This window comes from Nicotiana sylvestris, chromosome 4 (assembly GCF_000393655.2).
Source record: "Nicotiana sylvestris chromosome 4, ASM39365v2, whole genome shotgun sequence".
NCBI lineage: Eukaryota > Viridiplantae > Streptophyta > Magnoliopsida > Solanales > Solanaceae > Nicotiana > Nicotiana sylvestris.
In genome coordinates, this window is record NC_091060.1 from 96,631,986 (window position 1) to 96,642,440 (window position 10,455).

Consider the following 10,455-nt stretch of genomic DNA (forward strand, 5'->3'; position numbering starts at 1 on the left):
AGAAAAAAATAAAAATCATAAGGAAACATTATGAAAAGAAAAATCTATCTAAAGAGAGAAGTCTATTAGATAATTAATAAAGAAAAGAGAGCCAAAGAAGGAAGAGAGATTCCAAGGCTGGAATTCGAATTAGAACAGAAAAGAAATTGAAATGATGATGATAAAAAGTGAAAAGAAGAGTGGATAGCTAGCGCAAGGAAATGGCAAAGGGATATCCTTTTCCCTGAGGAAAAAGAGAAACCTCCTGATTAAATACTAAATAAAGTACATATACTTTTTATTCAAAAAAATCAATATATACAATAATCACATTATATACGATATTTCGCACTTTATGGGTGTTGACACAAGTAGGCCTAGGCCAAGACAAGACACCTTCCTTCACTCTGCAATAGCCCGACAACTCTTCTCTTCACAAGTAGGCTTGGCGCAACGCTTAGTCGATTTTCAAAGCTGGAAAAGATGCAAGAAGACTGACGAGGCGCTGGAGTGAAGTGATTCCCGGGTGGGAATGGCGAACGGAGTTGGACTACTATGCACATCTCACATATTGGAAAAGGCAAACTAAAAAGGGGAACTCAGTCAATAGACAAAGAAAAAAACTGATATGTTACACAAAAACAATCCAATGTTTGTCTTTCTAAGGATTTATTTTCCTTGTCGTAGTTCATATTAAAGTTGGAAAAATTCTTCTTTTTCTTCTTATTGTGGAAACGGAGGGAAGGCAAAGGAAGAAAGCCGGGCAGGTGCTTTAAGAAGGCGCCAGTTGACTCCCCATAGGCAGAAGATTCCTATCCAGTTGGGGTCCCTTAGAGCGAGTTCCATTCTTTCAGCCCTGAATGTCTTTCCTTCTGCCTCCCCAGTTCAACAATAGGATTCTATCTTCTGGTTAAGCAAGATCTTAGTCATTTCGCCTTTGTGTGATAACTCTATCTTTCTGGAAGCTACCTCCCCTCTCTCTTTATGCACTTGCCTAGAAGGCTTAGGTGTCCGTGGGTAAGCAACCGCTGCTTATCGATTAATAGAGCCAGCTCCACGTCCGAGCCTTAGAATAGAACAAGACATTTGAATTCTAGCGCACTAGCCTTAGCTAGACTCCTGCTTCAAGTGCTGATTTGAATTTCTTAGTTGAAGGAGTGAGAATAGGCCTAAGGGAATAATCAATCCTGGGGTTCCTTTTGTCTCACCATTGGCTTCATTGGGATCATTTTCTAAGTATAGGAAGCAGAGAGGTTGCTAGTAGGTTTTTCTAAGTCCCTCCGTAGTCCAGTCCTTGAGTTCTTTCTTTGGAAGTAGTGAATGTGGTAAGAGGTGTATAACCATTACCCTTTCCTTTAGTCAGGAAAGGGCTATTTCCCCTACCTTTCTTTCTAGGCGCAGGATTTCATTCCCCTAGTGCTTTCTGTCCTTCTGAGGGGTGAAAGCGAGATTGAATGCTCTAAGCTGAGTGTAAGGGTAAGGTCGAGATAGTCTTGGCAATTCATCTACCTTGTTTGTGAGGTATTATTATGAAAATTCTAATTATTATATTAGGTAATAATCGCCTTATTTCTGTCTTGTAGTACTGTCGGTCTAAGGAGAGGAATGGAAGTAGTCGTCTTGCTTCTTTTCTTTGGATCTGCTTATGTCTCTACTTCGCTTGATTCTCATGCCAGTGGACTTCATGCTCTGTTTTTGGCCTTATTAGCTTGATTTCATAAGTGAGCATGAAGTTGGAATTGAATAGATAGTGAGAAAAAGCGCCTTTCGTGATTCAAGTAGTAAGCTCGGATTCATGATTGAGAAAGAAATCTTCCAAGCGCAGCTTTAGCTGAATCTATTATAGGGTAGGCTCTTTGGATAGATTGACTTAAGGCGATGAAGGCACACATATTTCAAATCTCGGCTCCCCTCAAGGAAAAAGCGGGATACTTAGCTGAAAGGGTGAACAAGGCCGAGCGCCTTCAAAGGTTGCTCCAGTCGCCTGAAGCCTTGTGGATTGATTGTGGGGGATTTAGGCGTGTCACGCCAACCATCTTCCAGTTCCTGGATAATCATTCCCGGATAATGCTTGCCGCAGGGGCTAACCCTATCTTCGCGCATACTTCCTTGGTTGTCTGGGAGTTGAATCAGAAGCATCGAATGAAAGGTTCTTTCCAAGACCATCTGCTATTGAATCAGCTGCTGTTGCCGGGCGAGATTCTATCTTTTCCTTGTAGTCCACGGGATTTTACTCTGGGGAAGCTCATTCCTTGGATGGATCATAACTTATACAAAGGATAGTCTCTGTAAGAAGGACCAAAGCGCACTGAAAGAACCTACCGATTCTTGCCAGTCATAACAACCAGAACGGGTTAGCCTTCGTTTGCCCCATTGGCGAAGTCATAAGTTGTGGTGAATCCGTGTCGCTACTATAAAGTGCTTTCCATAGTTCAATAGAGAAAAGAGAGAAGAGCAGGCCGATTTCCTTTACTTTATTATTAAACTTAAACAAAGAATCGTTTGACTTTGAATGCCGAAACCTTGAAAGCAAGGAAGGGCCTCTTTCCATCCATAGAATCTCTTCCTTATGCTAGCACTTTCAGCTATCTTTCTTAACCTGCTTCTATCAAAGCAGCTTGTAAACTCCGACCATCGTCTCAGTGAAGTAGCCCATGGGTATGGGATACGAACGATTAAGAGTTCTTGCTTAAAAAAAAAGGTACGTACTAACTGAGAGTGGAATCTATCCTGACTTTCAAGTAGCGCTTGATTGAGGGATGAACCCCGAATCCGTACTTTCCGGTACTATGCCTACTCCCCTTTCCTCTTTCAAGTGGGTTGAACTCTTTCTAAGGCAAAAGGCCAAGTGTGTGCCACGAGTGCTCTGTCTTCGAAAAGGCAGAATGCTGTTATAGAATCCGCTATTTTAGGAATAGAATAAGCTTTGTGTCCTAACCAGATGCCGTGGGGCGATAAGGGGTGCTTTATCTAAACTAGGCAGGAGAACTTGGCTAACTTTCCTACTCTGATAGCATCTCTGAACGGCAGGTACCCACAACCGCCGTAACGAAGGAATGAATCTATTAAGTGGGAAAGAGCCCTCGTAAGGCCTCTCTCATCCCTTGCTTATGCTGAATCGAGATTTTATTGGTCTTCTTTGACCCGCGGGTGCGAATCGGTAGCTGTGAAACTAGCTCTGGCTTGATGACTGCTTTACTTTTAGCTTTTTCCTGGGGCATAGAAGGAGTTGATCCTGGTCGAGGTAAATGGATTTAGGAATTCATACCCGGTTCAAGGGAAAAGGCAAGGAACCTTCAACAGGCATGGTACGAGAGGAAAGAGACCAGCCTTAGGCCTCTTCAGCTAATAGATGCGTCAAAGACCGTTGCCAGCTACTGCTAGTCGCAAACAAGCCCTTCCCTTCTGGGCTAGGAGTGAAATGCCCTCGATCGACTCGGGGCTAAAAGCCCTAATGAAGAAAAAGAATTGTCCTAAGATTGCCTACTTAATCCGGTACTTTCTTCTTCCCCAAAAACAGGAAGGTTTTGTCCGGATTTCTTACTATCTTCGGTACTGCTTTTGTTTTGAGAAGAATGAATCTCAAGTTTCATCCTCAGGTTCGGTAGGGGGCGTAGGAACGGATAGCGCTCTTAGTTAGCTTAGGAGCGGAGGTACGAGACAAAAAGGGGAGTTTCCCTCGACTAAGCAGTTTCCACTAGACCTTTGGCTAATAGTTTAGTTGTTCCCAGAGGAATTCAATCTGGGCAGCTAGAAAAGGAGAGGGGCGGTGTGTACAAGGCCCTGGAAGGAATTCACCGCCCTATGGCTGACCGGCGATTACTAGCGATTCAGGCTTCATGCAGGCGAGTTGCAGCCTGAAATCCGAACTGTGGACGGGTTTTTTGGAGTTAGCTCACCCTAGCAGCGGAATTGAATCAGAAAGCAAGACAGAATAGGCTCTTACTGCTCTAGAAAGAACTTCCCTTGAATCTACTGCTATTGATATTAGCTCAGGGACTTCGGTGCCTTAAGCGGAAGAGGGGATTTCTTTCTCTTTCTGGCTGCTACGCTCCTTTCTTATTCTTTTTTTCTCTCTCTGAAGTGAGTGAAGTCAAGCTAGCCTCAGCAAATCGGACATAAGCAATAGACCTAAATCCCCGTCCTTTTAGAAAGAGGATAGCGATTCTCTTCCAGTGCTTTAATGTTGAGTTCAAAGAGTAACCTATAAGAAAAAATGGTAGGAATACCCGGAACCTAGCTCTATCGGAACTTACCTCAGCGACTTTCACTTCCTATCGGCTTCGGACCGAAAGAGAGTGAGATGGAATCCAGAAGAGATAAGGCATTAGGCAATCTTTCTAAGAAATTTCAGTCATCGATTGACTCCTATTCCCACTTCTTAGGAGTGAAAGGCTGGTCTTGAAGAGCCTAGGTTCACTCATGACTTAGTGTGCAAGACCGGCTCTCCTCTTTCAACAATGTTCTAAGAGTGGGATTTTCGCTTTTCTGGATTTCCCACCAATTCCTTAGATCCCTAGTCTTAGAGCTAAAGGAAGTCCTCTAACTAATCTAATCCACCGAAGGAGAAGGCGGAGTTCTCTTTCCTCTGCTATCAATAATAAGGAATAGCAGGCTGCCGTTAAGGTAGCTCACCCGGCTCAACAATAGAAATCCCTGCAGTTCAGCCACCCGCGGCTAATTCAATTCACTCTTCTTGAAGCTCTTGTGAAATGGTCTCTGTCCTTCGCTTTCCCTTCCATTCTTATGGTAACTAGGCCTGATAGCATCTTTGCTAGTCTTGTCGGACTAGGAGCTCTACTAGGCTTGACCGTGGGAAATTGCTTGATTTATGAAAGAAAGAATGACGTAGGTAGATAGAAGTAGTAGGAGTTCCCGTCGAAGGGCAAATGATTCATTTAGAAAAGATCCGATACCAAGTAAGAGCGCACTAGCTGGTCGGTGTGAATGATAAAGTCTTAAGTCAGTCTTTCTGGAACGCCACATCTTAGAATAGCAACATCCTTCTTATTACAGCACAAACCACAAAAAAGGAATTGCCTATAGAGAGGAAGTAGGCTTTAGACAAAAAGTGCCTCTTGTGCCCCTAGTAGGGAAAGCAGCTGAGATAGAGAGAGCAGCTCTCCCTTAAAGTCCTTTATAGATTTCTAGTCGGGAATAGAGCTGTGGCTTAGATCCCCTGATCGAGTAATGGGCTTTGTTTTTCTCTCGTTCACGTTGATAGCCCCGGTTCAGTTCAAGCTGCTGCGAAAGAATTTGTCGAAGTGGTGGAACGAGCTTTCCTATTAAAAGCTGCTAGGTGAATCCCTAAAGTAGATTAGTTCGATCAGCAAGACCCGTCTCCGCAGCATTGGAATCAATATTTTGCTTGGCATAGTTGCAGTACGACTTTCCTGGTCTATTTAACTAACTGAAGCTAGCCGAGATCGAGAGCTTTCTTATCATGCAGCTCCTGGATTGAAAAGAAGCTGGTGGGCCAAGGCTTAAACTGCCAGACAGAGACGAGCTAGCTGGACTCTTACGTAATTGAGTATAGAAAGAGGAATCGTCTTATGTGCGGATTGAAGTGCGTGATAGAGATAGATGCTTCCGTAAGTTTACTTTTTTCAGGAAAGCTAAATTCTTTTAGTCTTCCAGGGGGATCGAATCTTAACTAACTGACGTATTGTAATATCAACCAGCCGAGAATAAAATCAAAAGAAGATTGATTGAAAAAGCTAAAGTACTATTGATGGACTTCATGCAGCTGGCTTTCACTCGAATCTTTTTCAGTTATAAGGTTTTCTACTCCTTTATCCTTTGACTCTCAACTCAATGCATCACAGACTGACGAGTCTAAGACAAGTTAGAAGAGCTAATAGAACTTGGCTTACTTCTTACTGAATGCCGTACTTAACTGAGAGTTCTCCCGGTCCCGAGAGAACCCGGGATGTTAGCGATTAGTCAGTCCGGGTCCAGCTAGTCTTGCACTTCACTTTAAGACCGGTCCTTCAAACAAAGGCTTAGTAAGCACAGATTCCCTAGAAAGAAAGATTTCCTCTCTTACCCAGAATTCGAATGCTTAGCTAAGACTGAATTTTTCACCTTCTCGTTCATTACATTAGGTTAGGAGATCTAACCAAGCACGCGAAATGCGACATTGACTCAAGAAAGTCAATAAAAGAAAAAGCCAAACCTTAGAGTTCGCTGCCGGTACAGTGCCTATTCCTTATGAGTTCTAGGCGTCTTCTAGGCTTTCACCCTCTGCCAGTCAGCTATCGAGATTGAGATGCCTGCCTCAAAACCAGTCATCCGAGTGGGGCCCTGCGACATGTGCCATATTTAGGTTGCTTGCTTCCTTACACTAAGACCACTATCAGGCTTAGAGCCAAGGGGCCACTGCTTGCACGGACATAGGGGCATACGAACATAGGGGTAGAGTAGAGGTTTTTCCAACGCAGGACGGAATGGACTAGATGGACAGCTAGCACTGCCCCCTCACTTCCCACTTCCAAGAGAGGACCGAATCGAGGACTCGAAGACTTAGACAGAAACCCCTTTATATCGCTCCTGCAACAGAAAGACTCAATCAACAGCCGTATAATCAAGCAAAAAACAAAGAGAAAGATTCGAGGGAGGAAGATGCTCTCCCTTACGGTCGAGTTACTTTGTTCCTTCCTCTCGCTTCGCTCGAGCATCTTCAAACCTCACTCCGGCGAATGGGTACCTAGGCTTCTCTTGCCAATGTATACAAATATAAAGACCTGGCGAACTATCTTTCCAAAGCCCCTTTCTTGCTGCAAGTATAATGATTAGACGAAGAAGAGGCCGTCAGACCAGAAAGAAAGCTACCCTTTTCAGCTAGATTGAGATTTAGGTAATGGGCCGTCAGACAGAGACTGAGCGCAGACGCACCCGAGGAGTTTGATTTCTACGCTTCTTCTTCCTTTCTGAAGGGCACTTTCTTTCTCTTGAAAGATTTGATGCGCCACACGACTTACCCAATAGCTTTTCGATTGTTGGCGCCGACTTCCCCTTTCAAAGTAAGATAGTTTCGAACAACATATATGATATTGTAACTTTACTCTTTTCATCCAACTCGAAATATCGTAAGAGAAGCACTTTTACGCCCAAAAAGTCCCATGTCTTTCCGGACCAACCACCGGCGATTTCCGACAAGTCTTTTCCCGGGGGAGCGGAAAAAGAAAAGAAAATGAATCAAAGCAATGGACTTGCTAATTTCAGAATACATCACATCTCTAGGGTTAACCCTGTCTATCGCCCTTCTTGTGGCTTTTAGGGCTGGACAGGCCAGAAATCTAAATTCCATTAATATGGGGAATAAGCTCAATCAATTGACTATAGATACGCTAAAAGAAAGAATCGTATCCAAAGTAGAAATGCTTGTACGGGTTTATAAAGAAACTACTCCAGGTTTGGACTTTGAGCTGCCTCCCATAGAACCTATTGCTCAGCAGATCCTTTTTACAGAGGAAAGTATTCCCTATCTTAATTCCCTATATACGAGTCTCATTGAGAACGGGACCCAAGGGGAATACTTTATCCAAGTTATACAATTTTTTCTAGGATAGTCTTTCTTTTTCTGATGGTTCCTGACGTACTGGAGTTATAACATTTGAATTTCTCTTACATTCTACGTTCACTTTCACACTGAAGCTTGAAAGGAAAAGTCAATTAAGAGAAATTCATAGCTATCTCCCGCAGGCTATTCTTTAGATCGTTCCACTCGTTTAAGAATACTCATACAGTCTAATAAAATAAGAAAAAAACCCAAAGAAAAGAAGCGAGGCTCGCTGAACTATTGATTAACGTCCTTCAAAGAAAAGAGCGTATTCTATTCCTTGCATGAAGAGTTTGATCCAGGCTCAGGATGAAAAGCTGGCGGCATGCTTCACACATCCAATTCAGACTATGTTTTCGATCAATCTCATTCGCTCTCTAAAATTTCTTATAATAAGAAATGAAATGTCTGATTTGCTCTTTCACCTAGTTAAAGAAAGGTAATTGTCCGCCCAATAGAGCTTAGCCATGAATAGGCCGAAATGGTCTCGCGAAGCCGGTCCCCGGAATCCCAGCGACAAAGTCAAACTTAGACTGGCCTGCTTAAAGCTAGCTTTCTCACTCTTTGATTGATAAATAGAACTAGATCTCGACCTGTCTTTCTCACACTAAGAGGAAATGCAGACTTTCTGGCTTGAAGACTAACTTGGAAACCAGGCTTTCGCCCTCTAACCCAGCTTTCAAAGAAAACTGTCTGGAACAGCTGCTTTCAAGCATCAAGAATTGATGATGCCCCCCTTAGGACAGCAACTGGGCCCCCGGTAAATGGAACGGGCTGGAAAGAAACAACAATAGCAACTCCTTCTAAAACCCCAGGGAAAGGGGAGATAGAAAGACTATTCAGTACAGCGGAGAGAGTCTATTTGATGGTAAGAGCTATAGGAGCCCTACTTAAGGCTTTTACAGTATAGTAAAAATATATGATATTCGAGAAGAACGGGGAAGCAAGGGAAGGAGAAGCTGTTGTGAATGAATCCGGTCTTGGGAGTAAAGGCGTGCCTTAAGGCAGCGAGGGACGAAAGGATAGAATGATTCTTTGTATGCGCGAGCTGAAATACAGTTAGTTTCATTAGAGCCATTTTCTCACTTAGTTACCAACTTCCAATTCAAGTGCCACCGAGTAAATGGTAGCTTCAGATGAGATAAACCCCTGAGTCCAACGACGGATCGTAAAGTAATGGTCTCCAATGACCCAAGGTTTTTTTTACATGCTGATAATCATTCTTATTCCCTTTCTCCGAGTTGAGGACATTCATTGGCTGCGGTGCCAGTTACACGATCGAACATCAGGCAGTCACTTCACTAACAACTAGAATGATAGCAGAATGGCTTAATGAAACTGCCAAGACTAGAGGGATTGGAATGATTGCAAAACCCTAACTTCCAAGACTTTACGGTTAACTTACCACAATAGGACGAGAGGGAGATGCCTCAGACTAAGAAGAAAGGGCGAAGGAAATGGCCCCGAAAGAAAGGAAAGCTAGGACATGAAGTACATTCCCCCATCAAAGGGGTGGAGCTAGTTAGACCATTACCGAAAGATTCCATTCCAATCCTTAAAAAAAGAAAGAGAATGGAAAAAGCTCGTGACACAAGAAGGGCAGGAACCTTAATACCTGAGGAAAGAGATAGAAATGGATTACTTGCTTCTCCAAAGGCCCCACGCGGTTAAGAAGCTGAAAGAGAAGCTACTGGGACTGGGCATGGGCATCCTCACTGACGCTATTTAGTTATTCGGGATCAGAATTCCCACTAGAGAAGACGGGAATTGAGTTATGATTGATGAAAGTCTGCTATGTATTAAGTAGTAAAAAGAGTCTCAATTGACTGGCATCGCCCTTCACTCAAAAATTCCTCAAAGAAAGCAAGCAGCAAGTCAGTCTGCGCATAGCATACTATCTCAGTTATTCTCCTTTCCTTTTACGACCGGTCGAAGGGGAATAGAAAATGTTAGTCAAGGAGTGAAAGCCACTTGACTGTAAGGAGAGGAGCTCACTATCAGGACGGACGGGTATAAGCGATTAGCGATAAGCTATAGTTTCCCTTTTGCCTCGAATGACTGCTTTAAAGTCAATTGTGATAGAGCTCTTTGAAAGGAGGTTAAGGCATCTGGATTAGGTTCCGGACTAAGGGACTGAATTGGCACCATCTTTTCAGCTATGTCAAAGAGTCATTTCCACGCCACTGATGCTGGAGTTGTCGAAGCTTGGGCTGTCTACTATGGAATGAGGCTAGCATTGGAAGCTTTCTTTTACCGAATAGATGTGGAGACAGGCAGTGCAATGTGGGAGCCGTGCTCCAACAAGACCCGAGCCTAGCATTGGACACATTGTGGATGATATTAAAGCTCTAATTTCTTCTTTTGAAGTTTCTAATTGAATGCTGATACTCAATGGTAAGAGGGTGGCACATCAATTAGCTAAACTATCCATTTCATCATCAGGGATGGGGAAAATATGGTTATAGGAGGTTCCTGAATAAAATTCCTCTAATAAACCATGGAGTCCATATGTGTAAAGTTAGCTAGTGTGGATTCGCGTAAAGCTGTCAAACAACTTACATTCGCGGAAAACCCTGCTGGTAATAGCAACATATAATACAAACAAACCTTAGAAATTCCTATGCTTCTAGCCAGCATGCCGTTACTAGTGGATTTAGTGGTCAACCCAGTCTATGACTATCCAATTCATATTCTTCTTGCCAGAAGGACCACCACCATTGATACATTGATAGTGGATTAAGTGGCAAACCTATACTATGCCCAAGTGCCGAGATACTTAAGTAAGGGTACCCTATTGCTAAACATCCGGCTAGCCATATAATGAAGGGAAGAAGCCCATGTCTGGAGCTATGCCACTGTAGAATCATTAATATTCGCGGAAACTACTAAAATTCTCGGATCTCTACCAGAGACCA